Source organism: Hemiscyllium ocellatum (genome assembly GCF_020745735.1).
Source record: "Hemiscyllium ocellatum isolate sHemOce1 chromosome 27 unlocalized genomic scaffold, sHemOce1.pat.X.cur. SUPER_27_unloc_8, whole genome shotgun sequence".
In the NCBI taxonomy this organism is placed as follows: domain Eukaryota; kingdom Metazoa; phylum Chordata; class Chondrichthyes; order Orectolobiformes; family Hemiscylliidae; genus Hemiscyllium; species Hemiscyllium ocellatum.
Window position 1 is genome coordinate 1,043,714 of NW_026867517.1, and position 16,802 is coordinate 1,060,515.

At 47.3% G+C, this 16,802-nt stretch overlaps 2 non-coding genes across 2 annotated transcripts; both read left to right on the plus strand.

The window, feature by feature from the left end:
- Positions 1 to 6,734: 6,734 nt before the first annotated feature.
- Positions 6,735 to 6,806, plus strand: trnae-cuc (transfer RNA glutamic acid (anticodon CUC)). Its single transcript has one exon. It is a non-coding gene; the product is annotated as a tRNA-Glu (tRNA).
- Positions 6,807 to 8,765: 1,959 nt separating this feature from the next.
- Positions 8,766 to 8,837, plus strand: trnaw-cca (transfer RNA tryptophan (anticodon CCA)). The gene has a single exon. It is a non-coding gene; the product is annotated as a tRNA-Trp (tRNA).
- Positions 8,838 to 16,802: the final 7,965 nt, after the last annotated feature.

Here is a 16,802-nt window from a genome sequence, read left to right on the forward strand (position 1 = left end):
AAAGGAAGCTGCTCAAGGAGACATCGAACAACAGCAGAGGATGGTTTCAATCGATCGACCTCTGCGTTATGGGCCCAGCCCGCTCCCGTTTTCCCCAGGTCCCTTCAGCTTTTCATCTGGCACGCGGCATGCACGTTCCAGACTGATGTCAATGACCTCCACTGCTGTCGTGTAATATGCTGGTGCGCAGACGTATGGAGGCTGTGTAAATAAAAACTTTTTTCTAACTTTCCACATTGTGTTGGTCGAACTGTGATTCCACACTGAATCACAGCATGTGTCACAGCGCAGACGGAGGCCATGCGGCCCACCTTCGCTCTGCTGGTTCGACACAGTAAGTAAACGTGTGTCTCTATTCGTATCATTCGCTTGCCTTCTCCGTGTATTTCTGCACATTGTTACTTTAAACATGACCAGCGAATTACCTTATGCGTCTATTGAATCTGCCTCTTTGTCAATGTCAGGAGATTTGCTGATCCTAACCTCACCTTCCTAGTCTCTCTTTTAGTTCTTTTCCTGATGACTTTAAAACTCTGCCTATCCTTTCAGGCGTGGGAGCATTTTAACTGCATTACTTTCCCTGTCTGGACCCCGCATGACTTGGAAAACTTCAACCAGGCCAGATTTCAAACTTCTGATCTCCGAGGAGAGCTGTCCCAATTTTTCAACCTGCCCTCATCGCTAACATTCCCTAAACACGGCACCACTGACGTCAGCGCAACATTCCATCATTTCACTTTCTGCTCAATTTGTACTCCAAGCAGCCCAACCTACTTTAGCGAAAGTGGGTTTTGAGAAAGTTAAGCAGGCACTCTTGCACAAACCAGGAAACGCAGGTTCATCGGAGATTCGAACCCTGGATCTCCTGCAAACCTGCACAATAGAAGACCCAAACCGCGAATCATACCCAGAGACCAACGAGCAACACAGACACTGCTCAAGCACCCCCGCTGTTCCTCTTCAGCCAGCTGAGTCTTGCTCAGTGTGAAATACATTTGACATTGCTCTGAGAATTGCAAGCGGCAAAGAGTTTCCAGAACAGCTGCTTCTCACTCTGTCTCCCTGCTGCTGTTTGTCCCGGGTCCTCTCTACTGGTAGAAATTTAAAACATTTTGTTTCTAAACTTTTCTGTAACACCGGAGTGACCAGTGATGAGCATTGCCCTCCTCAACACAGGATACAGAGAACAACAGAAGACCAGTCAGACCTCCACGAGGCTGTCATCTCAACTGTGCACATTGGGCCAGTATATCAATGTGAAATATTTATGTCGAAGTTTTTTGTGAAAGAGATGAGAAGGCGAGGTGCAGAACAGTGCGCCGTTAGACGGGAAAGTTGCTAAAGACGACATTGAGTGAATAGGAGAGATGGTTTCCCTCCTGGGTGATGCTCCCATCACACACCCGCAGACATATCGCCGTTGTACAAATATAAACTCTGTCTAAATTCCCACATTCTGTTTTTCCGAACTGTGATTTCGCTCAAAAGCACAAAATTTCAACACTCGCAATGTTCAAACTTTAACAAAGTGCTCATAGATATATTTAGCGAACACCTGGAAGGAATTCTGCCAAACGTACCTTGGGAATTGCGGTTTGAGTGCTCTTGAACTTTAAGTCAAAGGAAGGGAAATTTGCCTCGAGGCTGTGTAATGTGGAGATGTGTTCCCCATCTAAACTGATAGTGGTTAGCCATCCCAGTGCTTCCCGATGCAGGGCTGCCCTGACCCACAGGGAGGTTTCTTTGGTAAACTGTCCCGGGGACTTCCAGTCGCACCATGACGTCACAGGGCGAGCCCCTGGTGATGGCCTGCAGCTGCTGTGACGCAATAATGGCGCTGGCCCCGGAACATGAATACGAATTAGTTCATGAGTCACGTGGTACTGAATCATTCTATGGAGTGTTCTTTCAACTTCACGGATTTATATATGAGAGGAGGTAAATGGGCAGGGTTACACCTCGGGTCCACTCTTCTTTCACTCTCAACACCCCACACCTACCTCCCATTGTCCCAAGGCACTTTCCCCTGCAACTGCCGAATGTGTAACACCTGCCCATTTACCTGCTCCATCCTGAATATCCAAGGGATCGAACATACCTTCCAGGTGAAGCAGCACTTTACCTGCATATTTGTCACAAACTAGTCCACTGCATTCGTTGCTCACAGTGTCGTTTCCCCAACGGAGCATGAAGCATAAACTGGGTGACTGCTTCGCAGAATATCTCGGTTCTGCCGAAAATAAGGCCCTGAGCTTCTGGTTGCCTGTCACTTTAACACTCCACCCTGTACCCTGGCCTACTTCTCTGTCTCAGGCTTGCAGCAGTGTTCCAGCAAAGTTCAGCCCCTGATTGATGACCAACGCCTCATTTTCTACTTGGAGATCCTATAGTCATCAAATCTTCAACATCGAGTTCAATATTGTTCGGACCCGAACTCCCCCATGCCCTTGACCCCGACCACACCCACACGAGGCCTTATTTTTACATCTTCTGCTGTTACACACGACTAATCGTTAGCCAGCAACAGTCTCCATTAACAGTTAGTCACCCTCCCACACAGATCGTTATTCACTCCTTTGGCCCTCCAATGTTCTCCCTCTGAACTGGTGGCAAAGAGAGCAATGTGGACTGATAGCCCTGAGTCAGCAGTTTGTCCCATCTCCAGGAACCGGGTTCTCTGCATTGGCGGATTATTAAACCATTTTGCTGTTGCGTTGATGTGAGGAGACTGTGTAAATATGAACTTTTCTAAATTCCCACCTTCCGTTGGTCGAACTGTGAGTTCACTCTGAATCACAACACGTGTCACGCGCATTTGGAGACCCACCTTAGCTCTGCTGGTTCTACACAGCAAGTAAATAAGAGTCTCTATTCGTATCATTCTCTTACCTTCTCCCTGTAAGTCTCCACATTGTTACTTTGAACATGACCACAGAATTCCCTTTTGTGTACGTGAATCTGCCTCTTTGTCACAGTCAGACAGAGATTTACGCATCCGAACCACTCCTTGTGCCAAAATGTTCTTCCTAATGTCACTTTTACTTTTTTTTCCAAATGCCTTGAAATCTCTGCCGTTTTTTTGGGAAATTGAAATGATTCTCATTCCTGCACATGAAAAGGACTGCGGATGCTGAGAATCCGAGACAGAAAGATGAACTGCTGGAGAAACTCAGCAGGTTTGGCAGTACCTGTGGGAGAAAACAGAGTTCTGAAATATTGTCTCTGATTCTCTTTCCACAGATGGTGCCTGACCTGCTGAGTTGCTCCTGCAATTTCTGTTTTTGCTTTTAACTGAAAGTTCATTTCATCTTTCGGTGTGAAACAACCAGACTCTCCATTTGCAGACATTTAACCCTTTCGTAACCTGTGAAGTGATTGGATTCAAACAAACCCAGCAATAATTCACTCTTTCTCAGCTCCACAGGCAGAGAGACCTGGGAAATGAAGCTGTCAGTGTGGGTCTTTATTCGTGGGCAGAGTGGTGAATGTGACGGACGTGAAATCTATTGCGGTTTCCCCACGCAGGTGTGACCCCTGCCGACTACAAAATTGGAAATGTCGTCAAAACGAAAGGGAGACTGTTCCCCGGTTTTTTCTTTAAGATTCAAATCAGTGGAGGGTGAAAGATATTTCACTCACATTGGGACTGGTGGGAATCTGCAACCCACTGTCTGTTCGGGTGGAACAAGCAGATACCCGCAGAGCTTCTTTTGAGGCTTTGAGCCAAGTGTTTGGAAATGAGACTAGAACAGTGGGGCTGGAAATCGTGATCGAAATGAAGCAGGCACCTGAGGACAAGGGTGTTTCCTTTGCCAGTGAAAGATACTGCTTCACAAAGTTGGGACTGTGGAAGGGAAGCAGTGACGGTGATTATCTTTGGTTGTTGACCTTGTGACTGTTCCCATTGCTGCGCATGTCCGTGTTGACGTCAGAACTCTGCCGCATGGTGGCGTTAGATACGCACAGGGCCGGGGCGCAATGGATGACGCATCTGACTCCACCTAACTGTTTGAAATGCAGCTCGCAGCTTCTTCACACACCCCAATTAATCTTTCTCATTGTCCTGAAGCCGGTTTGAATTCTTGATCTGCAGGAACGAGACACTTTTCACTGTCTCACGTCAGTAAGTGTCCCTGAGAACATCAGAGTCACGTCACAGCGCTGTCAGAGGAGGGGAAGCTGAAATAGCCCCACAAGCTGCTCACGGGCACATTTCACTTTCCCCAACTCACCGCCCCAACCCACTGATCCTGGGAATGGAAAGGGAACAAACACCAAAACCCAGTCTCATATTTGTGAATCTTCCGAAAATAAGAAAACTGTTCATCCCTTCGGATCTTCCATCCTGGGCTAACAAAGGGTGATTGTAAATGGTTGACCATTCAGTGTCGATTCTTTTTGGCTGAAAATATCTTCCTTATCTCATCCCAGCATTTCTTGCCACAGATAACTGTGCGGGTAAAAAATGAGGTCTGCAGATGCTGGAGATCACAGTTGAAAATGTGTTGCTGGTTAAAGCACACCAAGTTAGGCAGCATCCAAGGAATAGGAAATTCGACGTTTCGGGCATAAGCCCTTCATCAGGAATGAGGAGAGGGTGCCAGGCAGGCTAAGATATAAGGTAGGGAGGAGGGACTTGGGGGAGGGGCGATGGAGGTGTGATGGGTGGAAAGAGGTCAAGGTGAGGGTGATAGGCCGGAGTGGGGTGGGGGCGGAGAGGTTAGGAAGAAGATTGCAGGTTAGGAGGGCGGTGCTGAGTTGAGGGAACCGACTGAGACAAGGTGGGGGGAGGGGAAATGAGGAAACTGGAGAAATCACCTACCACCCCACCAACCTCCGTATACAGCGTATCATCCGCCGTCATTTCCGCCACCTCCAAACGGACCCCACCACCAGGGATATATTTCCCTCCCCTCCCCTATCAGCGTTCCGCAAAGACCACTCCCTTCGTGACTCCCTCGTCAGGTCCACACCCCCCACCAACCCAACCTCCACTCCCGGCACCTTCCCTGCAACCGCAGGAAATGTAAAACTTGCGCCCACACCTCCTCCCTTACTTCTCTCCAAGGCCCCAAGGGATCCTTCCATATCCGCCACAAGTTCACCTGTACCTCCACGCACATCATCTATTGCATCTGCTGCACCCGATGTGGCCTCCTCTACATTGGGGAGACGGGCCGCTTACTTGCGGAACGCTTCAGAGAACACCTCAGGGACGCCCGGACCAACCAACCCAACCACCCCGTGGCTCAACACTTTAACTCTCCCTTCCACTCCACCGAGGACATGCAGGTCCTTGGACTCCTCCACCGGCAAAACATAACAACACGACGGTTGGAGGAAGAACGCCTCATCTTCCGCCTGGGAACCCTCCAACCACAAGGTATGAACTCAGATTTCTCCAGTTTCCTCATTTCCCCTCCCCCCACCTTGTCTCAGTCGGTTCCCTCAACTCAGCACCGCCCTCCTAACCTGCAATCTTCTTCCTAACCTCTCCGCCCCCACCCCACTCCGGTCTATCACCCTCACCTTGACCTCCTTCCACCTATCATATCTCCATCGCCCCTCCCCAAGTCCCTCCTCCCTACCTTTTATCTTAGCCTGCCTGGCACCCTCTCCTCATTCCTGATGAAGGGCTTATGCACGAAACGTCGATTTTCCTATTCCTTGGATGCTGCCTAACCTGGTGTGCTTTAACCAGCAACACATTTTCAACAGATAACTGTGCGGCAGAGTTCATGTGTATATTTCCTTGAATGATATTTTGTAACTAACATTCGTTTGCTAGTTGTTTGTATCGGGTATTTCAGGTTCATTAGCCGCTGTTCAAGTGTGTTGGTAGATTTGTGGGCTACCATGATGCTGAGAGGTTTGAGTTGTCTGGACACCATTTAACAGATGTATTTAATGTAAGGTAATGTGGCTAGGGTTTCTGCACAAGTTGTGTCTGCTTGTGTCAATTTGTTGATGAGAAATCGGCACACTGGGTTTATTGGGTCGGCAAAGGTGAGGACTGGAGATGCTGGAAGCCAGAGTTTAGATCAGAATGGTGCTGGAAAAGCACAACGGGTCAAGCAGCACCCGAGGAGCAGGAACATCGAAGTTTCGGGCAAAAGCTCTTTATCAGGAATAGACGCAGGACGTCTCCAGGGTGGAGAGATAAATTTGGGTGGGGGGTGTGCTGGGGCGAAGGTAGCAAAGAGTAAAATAGGTGAATGGTGGTGGGGATAGAGGAGACAGGTCAGAGAGGAGGGTTTAGCGGATAGTTGGGAAGGGAGATTGGCAAGGAGGACAGGTCATGAGGTCAGTGCTGAGCAGGAAGGTTGGAACTGAGGTAAGGTTGGGGGAGGGGAAAGGAGGAAACTGGTGAAATCTACATTGATGCCCTGGGGTGGAAGTGTTCTGAGGCGGAAGATGAGGTGTTCTTCTTCCAGGCCTCCGGTGGGGAGGGAGCGGCGGTGAAGGAGGCCCAGGACTTGCATGTCCTTGGCAGAGTGGGAGGGTGGATTGAAATGTTAGGCCACAGGGCGATGGGGTTGATTGGTGCGGGTGTCCGGGAGAAGTGACTTGACTCTCGAGTCTCCCCAATGTTATAGAGATCGCATCGGGAGCAATGGATACAAAAAAATTACATTGATGGATGGACCGGTGAAAGTCTTCTTCCTCCCGCAGCCCGGGTTCGATTCCAAGGCAGCGAGGCAATTTTTAGCAGAGCTACAAAACAGGTCTATGTCTCCCTGGTGGTCTAGTGGTTAGAATTCGGCGCTCTCACCGCCGTGGCCCGCGTTCGATTCCCGGTCAGGGAAGCAATTTTCCCCGGGTCTGCAGACTATCCATTCTTCTTAAATGCGCTGTATCGTTGTTTCCTGATCTTCGTCATTCCTGGGTGCTGCAATGTGAAGTAGCTCGTTGAAATAGCATCCTGATGCAGATTTGTTTGTATGTGTTGGGATGATTGCTTCCGCAGCTTAAGTACTTGGTTCGCGTGTGCTGTTTTCCTGTAGACGCTGTTTTGAATTTACCATTGACTGTTCGCTCTACTGTGACATCTAGAACAACAACACTTTTTGTTGTTCTCCTCTTTTGTGAATTTTATGCCACTAAGGAGATTGTTGATGGTGTTGTAGGTTTCCTCTAAGTTGTTTCACGTTGTGGTGACAAAAGTGTCATCACTGTAGCCGACCCAAAGTTTGGGTTGGATCTTTGGAAGGGCTGTTTGTTCGAAACTCTGCATTATTGCTTCTGTTAGGAATCCTGATATTGGTGGTTTCATGGGTGCTCCGTTGATTTGTTTGTTAGTCTTGTTACTGAATAGGAAGTGGGAGGTAAGGCACAGCTCCACGAGCTTGACAGTGTTATCTTTGCTGATGACGTTGGTGCTGTTTGGTGTTTGTGTCTTTGGTTCTTCAAGTAGTGTCTTCAGTTTTCTTTGGTCACGTTGATGTTAATGGATGTGAACACGGCTGTATGCCAAAGGACAGTATTATTCCATCCTCTTCTATCTTGTTGTATTTGGTGTTCAAGAATTCTTGGATGGAGTAACTGGAGTGGCGTGAGTCTTCGACTTGGTGTTTTAGTCTTCAGTGGAGGTCTTTGACTAGTCTGTATACTGGTGTTCCAAGTGGTGAGACTGTGGCTTGAGGGGGACTCCTGGTTTGAAGAGGAGGAGAACAGCAACAAAGTGCCATTCCTAGATGTCACAGTAGAGCGAACAGTCAATGGGGAACTTCAAACTAGCGTCGACAGAAAAACAACACACGCAAACCAAATACTTAACCACAGAAGCAATCATCCCAACACCCACAAACGAGTGAACAATCCTCACTCTCTCCGCGGAGCAGGTAAGGGCTGTTTGGCACTGTTTGTTTCACGGTTTAAATTTCAATATCTTTTTCGAAAATAGCGCGGAGCGGACCCGGAAGCTGGTGTAGCGCAAACTTACCTGGGTAGTTTTTTTTCCCAATATAGGCGCGCACTTCCCACAACCCAGTCGACTGCATTTGCTGCTCACAATATGGGCTCATTTACATTGGGGAAACCGAGGCATTAACTGGGTGACTGCTGCACAGGACATCTACGTTCTGCCCGCAAAAAAAGACCCTGAGCTTCCAGTTGCCTGCCAATTCCACACCCCACCCTGTTCCCTGACCAACATCTCTGTCTCAGGTTTGCTGTATTGTCCCAGCGAAGCCCAGCACCAGCAGGACGAAGCGCACCGGATATTACACTTGTGGACCATACATCCCTCCGGTCCCAATATCCAATTCAATAATTCTAGGGCTTGAAATCCATAGTATCCTCGTCCCTACCACACACACCAAGCCTTGTTATCCCATAGTCTGTCATTACACACTACCTATGACTGCCACGAACAGTCTCCATTCACCCTCCCACACAGAACGTTATCAACTCCCTTTCCTGTCCAACAGTTCTTCCCTCGCTTTGGGCTCTGTCCTGATCTATCATTTACTGCATCCGCCTTCCTCCCACAATATCTCCTGCATATAAACCAACGTTTTCCCAATCACCATCAGTTCTATGGAAGGGTCACCGGCAACTACTGTTTGTGTTTTGTTTCTGATATACAGCATCCACAGTTCTTTCAGCTTTTTATTGAGGTAGAGTTGGAAATTGTTTCGAGAAACAGAAGGAGAGGGGGAGAGACAGAACAGACTGAACTGTTGATCTCCGTTGTTCCGCAGACGTAAAATCATTGTAGTGCGATCACTTCCCTTAAGCATGAATAGAGGTCCCAAGCTCCCCGTGAGCTTGTGGCGCAACGGTAGCGCGTCTGACTCCAGATCAGAAGGTTGCCTGTTCAAATCACGTCAGGCTCATTGAAGTCAATTTTGGATACTTGTGGGGAAGACGACTTAGCAGAGGGAAGCAATGGGTTTCAGGCCTATGGCACGGAGCCTGCTCCTGTTGCTCAGAAGTGAAGGTTGGAGAAGAGCAGAGCAATAGTTCTGGGGCACCGATAGGCGGTTTTGTGGGGGCGAGAGAGACTCACGATTGGTATGTTGCCTCCCAGGTGCAAGGATAAGTGACGTCTCTGATCGTGTTTTCCGGGTTCTGAAGGGGGAGAGGGAGCAGACCGAAGTCGTGGTCCACATTGGCATCAACGACATAGGTAGGAAGAAGGATGAGGATGTCAGGCAGGCTTTCAGGGAGCGAGGTTGGAAGCTCAGAGTTAGAACAAACAGAGTTGTTGTCTCTGGTTTGTTACCCGTGCCACGTGATAGCGAGTCGAGGAATAGTCAGAGAGAACAGTTAAATGCGTGGCTACAGGGATGGTGCAGGAGGGAGGGATTCCGGTATCTGGATAACTGGGGTTCTTTCTGGGGATGGTGGGACCTGTGTTGTGGTTCTGTTCGCCGAGCTGGAAATTTGTGTTGCAAACGTTTCGCCCCCTGTCTAGGTGACATCCTCAGTGCTTGGGAGCCTCCTGTGAAGCGCTTCTGTGATGTTTCCTCCAGCATTTATAATGGCTTCTCTCTGCCGCTTCCGGTTGTCAGTTCCAGCTGTCCGCTACAGTGGCCAGTATATTGGGTCCAGCTCCATGTGTTCGTTGATAGAATCTGTGGATGAGTGCCATGCCTCTAGGAATTCCCTGGCTGTTCTCTGTTTGGCTTGCCCTATAATAGTAGTGTTGTCCCAGTCGAATTCATGTTGCTTGTCATCGGCATGTGTGGCTACTAAGGATAGCTGGTCGTGTCGTTTCATGTCTAGTTAGTGTTCATGGATGCAGATCGTTGGCTCTCTTCCTGTTTGTCCTAGGTAGTGTTTTGTGCAGGCCTTGCATGGGATTTTGTACACTACATTGGTTTTGCTCATGCTGAGTATTGGGTCCTTCCTTCTCGTGAGTTGTTGTCTGAGAGTGGCTGTTGGTTTGTGTGCTGTTATGAGTCCTAGTGGTCGCAGTAGTCTGGCTGTCAGTTCTGAAATGCTCCTTATGTATGGTAGTATGGCTAGTCCTTCGGGTTGCGGCATGTCCTCGTACCGTTGTCTTTCCCTTAGGCATCTGTTGATGAAATTGCGCGGGTATCCGTTTTTGGCGAATACATTGTATAGGTGTTCTTCTTCCTCTTTTTGCAGTTCTGGTGTGCTGCAGTGTGTTGTGGCCCTTTTGAATAGTGTCTTGATGCAACTTCGTTTGTGTGTGTTGGGGTGGTTGCTTACATAGTTCAGGACTTGGTCTGTGTGTGTGGCTTTCCTGTATACCTTTGTGGTGAATTCTCTGTTTGGTGTTTTCTGTACCATCACGTCTAGGAATGGGAGTTGGTTATCCTTTTCTTCCTCTCTCATGAATCGGATTCCTGTGAGTGTGGCGTTGATGATCCGGTGTGTGTTCTCTATTTCTGTGTTCTTAATGATTACAAAAGTGCCATCCACATATCTGACCCAGAGTTTGGGTTGAATTTGCGGTAAGACTGTTTGTTCTAACCTTTGCATTACTGCTTCTGCTATAAGTCCAGAGATCTGTGAGCCCATGGATGTTCCGTTGATTTGTTCGTATACCAGTTGTTGACTGTGAAGTGTGTTGGGAGGCACAGGTGCAGTAGTTTAAGTATGCTGTCTTTGTTGATAGGTTCAACGTCCTGTTGTCTGTTCTGTATGTCCAGTAGGTTGGATATTGTTTCTCTGGCTAGGGTTTTGTCGATAGAGGTGAACAATGCCGTTACATTGAAGGAGACCATGGTTTCTTCCTTGTCTATGTGTATATTTCTGATGATGTCCAAGAATTCCTGTATTAACTGTATAGAGTGTCTGGATCTGCTGATCAGGTGTTTCAGTTTCTGCTGTAGTTCTTTAGCCAGTTTGTGTGATGGTGTCCCTGGTAGTGATACTGTGGGTCTGAGTGGGATGCCTGGTTTGTGCACTTTTGGTAGTCCATGGAATCTGGGGGTGTTGTTGCTTTCAGGTTTCATTCTTTGTAGGTCAGACCTGGTTATCTGTCCGTTGTTTTGTAGATTCCTCAATGTGGTGTTTATCCTATTGGTGAGCTGTGGGGTGGGGTCAAACTCCCTCTTTTGGTAGGTGTTGGAATCTGCAAGTAGTTGTTGCGCTTTTTGGATATACTCTGCTTTGTCCAGGATGACCGTCATTCTGCCTTTGTCTGCTAGTAGTATGATTATGTTCTTATCGTTTCTTAGTGATTTTAGTGCTTCTCTCTCCTTGGTGTTGAGGTTATGTGTTTGTCTTTTCCTTGTTATCAGAGGTGCGATACTTTGCCTCACTGTTTGTTGTGTCTCTTCTGTCAGTCCATTGTTCCTGAGTGTGCATTCTAGTGCTGCTAGGAAGTCTGCTGTCTTGGCGTCCCTATGGTTGTAGTTGAGTCCCTTGGCCAGTATTATTCTTTCCGTGTCTGTGAGCTGTCTGTGGGAAAGGTTTTTAACCCAGGTGTGTGTTGTGGTGTCCTCTTCGTTGTGTGTTAGTTTGGCAATTTTTTCTGTTCGTCCCGTTTTTTTTGCGGTGTGTGGTCCTGTTCTGTCCTATGGTGACGGCCTGTTCTATGGTCCGGGTCCATTCCTGATTGGTGGTTTTGGAAATTAACGATTTTTGGCGCACAATTTCTTGTCTGTATTTTTGAAGGCTGTTGTGAGCATCTGTAATCATTACCTGGATCATCCTGAGTCCGTTCTGTCTGGCTGTGTCCCTGGCTTGTGGATTGTTGACTGGTGGGACCTTTATAAACAGGATGGTTTATACCTGAACCTGAGGGGTACCAGTATCCTTGGGGGGAGGTTTGCTAGTGCTCTTTGGGGTGGGGTGGGGGGGGTTAAACTAACTCTGCAGGGGCATGGAAACATAGACTGTCGCTTTAGGGTGTAGGACCTTGAGTGTTGGGAGGTTAGGAACATGGCATCAATCTCGAAGGAGGGTGCCTGTAAACAGGAAGGTGACTTGAAGTGTGTATACTTCAATGTGAGAAGTATACGAAATAAGGTAGGTGAACTTGCAGCGTGGGTTGGTACCTGGGATTTCGATGTTGTGGCTATTTTGGAGATATGGGTAGAACAAGGACAGAATTGGCTGTTGCAGATTCCAGTGTTTAATTGCTTTAGTAGGGTCAGAGGTGGGGGTAAAAGAGGGGGTGTGTGGCATTGCTTGTCAAGGATAGTATTACAGTGGTGGAAAGGACGATGGATGAAGACTCGTCATCTGAGGTAGTTTGGGCTGAGGTTAGAAATAGGAAAGGTGAGGTCACCCTGTTAGGAGTTTTCTACAGGCCTCCTAATAGTCCAAGAGACGGAGAAGAAAGGATTGCGAGGAGGATTCAGGAGAAGAGTGAAAGTAATAGGGTGGTTGTTATGGGGGCTTTAACTTTCCAGATATTGACTGGGAAAGCTATAGCCCGAGTACGTTAGATGGGTCGGTGTTTGTCCAATGTGTGCAGGAGGGTTTCCTGACACAATATGTTGACAGGCCAACAAGAGGTGAGGCCATAATGGATTTGGTTCTGGGTAACGAATCAGGCCCGGTGTTAGAATTGGAGTTAGGTGAGCACTTTGGGGACAGTGACTACAATTCGGTGACTTTTACTCTGGTGATGAAGAGGGATAAGTGTGCACTGCAGGGCAAGAGTTATAGCTGGGGGCAGGGAAATTATGATGCGGTGAGGCATGACTTAGGATGCGTGGCTTGGAAAAGTAGGCTTCAAGGGAAGGGCACAATCGATATGTGGAGCTTGTTCAAGGAGCAACTACTGAGCGTCCTTGATAAGTATGTACCTGTCAGGCAGGGAGGAAAGGGTCGTGTGAGGGAGCCGTGGTTTAATAATGAATTGGAATCTCTTGTTAAAGCGAAGAGGGCGGCCTATGTAAAGATGAGGCGTAAAGGTTCAATTGGGGTGATTGAGGGCTATAAGGTAGCCAGGGAGGATCTAAAGACAGAGCTAAGAGCAGCAAGGATGGGACATGAAAAGTCCTTGGTTGGTAGGATTAGGGAAAACCCAAAGGCTTTCTGTAGGTATGTCAGGAATAAAAGAATGACTAGGGTAGGAATAGGTCCAGTCAAGGATAGTAGTGGGAAGTTGCGCGTGGAGGCTGAAGAGATTGAGGAGACACTTTTCGTCAGTATTCACTCAGGAACAGGACATTGTTGCCAATGTGAATATTGAGTCACAATTAATTAGAATGGATGACTTTGAAGTATGAAGGGAAGAGGTATTGCAAATTCTGGAAAGGGTGAAAATAGATAAGTCCACTGGGCCTGATGGCATTTATCCTACGATTCTCTGGGAAGCAAGGGAGGAGATTGCAGAGCCATTGGCCTTGATATTTATGTTCTCGTTGTCTACAGGAATAGTGCCAGAAGACTGGAGGATAGCAAATGTGGTTCCCTTGTTCAACCCTGGTCTTTCAATTGATATCCTTCAGAAAAATTAACAAAGTAAGTGTGCTGTTAAATTAACATAGCATAGGCACCAAATTCCTGTAAACTGCCAGATGCCTTCTGATCACACGTTATCCAGGACACCAAAACTGAAAACTGTCATGCAGACAGTCAGCCAGCCTTAAGAATCACCTAAGTGAAGCTTTCCTCCATACACAATGACCTAGAACAAGATGCTGTCAAAGGTGCTGCAAATGGAGCTGAATCAAGGACATGAAAATGAAATATCAAGACCGCTTGAGAAAAGAAAGCCATTTAAGTTGTTGAATGACTTCCTTCTATTCTATTAAATGAAAAAGAGGACAAGAAATATAGAATGTTATTAGAAGGTGAAAAATATTAGTTATTAAACTTTTACAACAGTGAATAATATTAGATATATTCAAAATGAAGCAACACATATGTACTTTTTATAACAATGGCTAATCCCTTAAATGCTGCTCAATTCCATGAGAAACTACCCTTTTAATTGTGTACGTGAGGAAAGAAGCTATCCATTTCTCGGGTGCAAATTGTATTCAAATGAGTGTGTCAAATTAAGGAAAAAAGTGAAAATACATTTAAGAGGGACAGAGAGCATCTGAGCACCTTTGCAGAGTCTTGTCCCTCCCTGGATTCACTGCAGTTGCAATCAGTGAACAGTTTTCCCCCATCTCTCCCTCCCAAGATGAAGAATGGAAAAGGGGAGACATTGCTTTGCTCCTCGGTGTTGTCTAGAGGAGGGAGTTTTACTCTGAAATTGAATGAAGATAGAGCTTCATTCCGGACTGCAACTTCCTTCCATTGTCCAACACGTGAGTACGGCACTTTCTGAGGAGGGGAGGCTTGTCAGGATAGATGCCAATAAAATGCTTCCTTGTCAGAGAATCTAGAACTCGATGACCACAGATTGTAAATAAGGGCTTTCCCATATCAGGCAGAATGAGGAATTTATTCTCTCTTCTTTATTGCAATGCTCTCACACAGAGAGTAATAGCGACAGGCTCTTTGAATGTATTTAAGGCTGAATTGAACTGAATTTTGAGTGACAGGGAATGAAAGGTTATTGAGTGCAGGTAGCAAATGAAGTTAACACTACAGTAGGACATGCATGATCTTCTTAATTGGAAAGTAAGCCTGATGAATGGCAGTGGCAAGAGATTTAACACGTTCCATGTGTGAGTGGTCCTTCAAACAGTTGTCAAAGCTGGACAGAGACATGGATTCCCACATCATAGAGAAACCGTGGAAATATGAGGACTGTGGGAGGGAATTCAAAATTCCATATTTGCTTGAACGTCATTGCCATGATCACACTGGGGAGCAGCCTTTCGCCTGTTCCATTTGCAGCAAGGGCTTCATTCATTTATCCACCCTGGTGATCCACCGGTAGAGTTTCACGAGGAAAAGACCTTTCATCTGCTTCGTGTGTGGGAAGGAGTTCATTTATTTATCACCCTGGTGACCCACCAGCCGGCTCACACCGGAGAAAGGCCGTTAGCCTGCTCTAAGTGCATGAACGGATTCACCCAGTCATCTGCCTTGCTGATCCACCAATAGGTCCATACCAGGGAAGAGACCATCTTCCTGCTCTGTCTGCATGAAGGTATTCATTAATTTGTCTGCCCTGCTTATGCACCTTCGGGTTCACACCAGGGAGAGACTGTTCTCCTGCTCCATGTGCAGGAAGGGGTTCATTCACTTATCCACCCTGGTGACCCACCAGCAGGTTCACACCGGGGAGAGGTCATTCACTCGGTCCAAGTGTGGGAAGGGATCCACTAACTCCTCTGACCTGCAGACAAACCGGCACATTCACACCAGGGAGAGGCTGTTCACCTGCTTCGTCTGTGGGAAAGGGTTTAGCCATTCATCCATCCTGCTGGTGCACAGGTGCATCCACACTGAGGATAGACCGTTCTCCTGGTCTGTGTATGGTAAGGGATTCACAGATTATTCCAGTTGCAGAGACACCAGCGGGTTCACACTGGGGAAAGGCCTTTCACCTGCTCCACGTGCGGAAAGGGATTTAGTCAGTCATCCCATCTGCTCAGACACCAATCCAGTCACACCAAGCAGAGCACGTTTGGATTCTTTGTGGGTGTGACTTGTATTAGTATTCAAGATGAAGGTGAGTATTGCTGAAGCAGGACTGACTGCAGGTAGAGTAGGTGGCGGTGCATGGCTGATAGCATGGAGCAGAGGATCCGGAAAGAGAATTGTTGCTGAAGGTTTCGAATTTGTAGGTGTACTGGGTATCCTGATCAGGTTCAAACTGTGTTGGGCTGAACGTGGTCCGGAGTCCATGTGAGATCAGATGGTCCCATAGGCAGTTCTGAGGAATAGCTGATTTTGATGAAGGGCTTCTGCCTGAACATCGATCCTGATGAAGGGCATATGCCCAAAACATCGATTCTCCTGCTCCTGGGATGCTGCCTGACCTGCTGTCCTTTTCCAGCAACGCACTCTCGACTATTAATACTCAAGAGTGCTTACATTCACTGGTCAGTTGAGCACCTATTAAGATACACCTACTGATTTGGAACATGCAGCGGAGTCGGGAGATATATACCTGTCATGTTTGACTCTGTGAAGAAATCTATCCCATGGAAAGATTGGCTCCAGTTTGTCCCTTCCCCAGGAGGCTGTCAGGACGATAACATGGGAAACAGAGAATGCTTGTACATTACTGAAGGTTGAACAAATTGGAAAAATGAGAGTTTCTGATAATGTCTTACAATCCTGGTGGCTTTTGGAGGTATTTTTGAAATTGTCATGGTCTGTGTGGCCCACTGATGTTCCCAGAGTCTAAGCCACACCACAAATGGCAGGATGGAGAAGAGAATGCAGACATGGGTTATATCCCTACCATAGAGTCATAGAACCTGACCGCATGGAAACAGACCTTTCCGTCCAACTCATCCATGCTGACCAGTTATCCCAAATTGGTGTGGCCACTTCTGAAATATTGTGTTCAATTCTGGCCTTCTTGCTATCAGAAGGATGTTAGAGTTGAAAGGGTTCAGAAAAGATGTGCGAGGATATTGCCAGGATTGGAGGGTTTGAGCTCTCGGGAGAATCATAGAGCCTTAGAATCATGGAGACGTACATACGGAAACAGACCATTCATTCCAAATTGTCCATGCTGACTAGACATCCAAACCTTAACTAGTCCCATTCGCCAGCACTTGGCCCATATCTCTCGAACCCTTCCTAGTCATACACCCATACAGATGCCATTTTGAATGTTGTCATTGTAGCAGCCTCCATCAGTTCCTTTAATAGCGCATTCCATACATGCGCCACCCTCTGCGTGAAAAAGTTGCCCCTTAGGTCCCTTTTCTCACTGTAAACTTATGCCTGCTAGTTCTGGACTCCCCCATCCAGGGGAAAAAAAACCTTGTCTATTTCCTCTATCCATGCCCCTC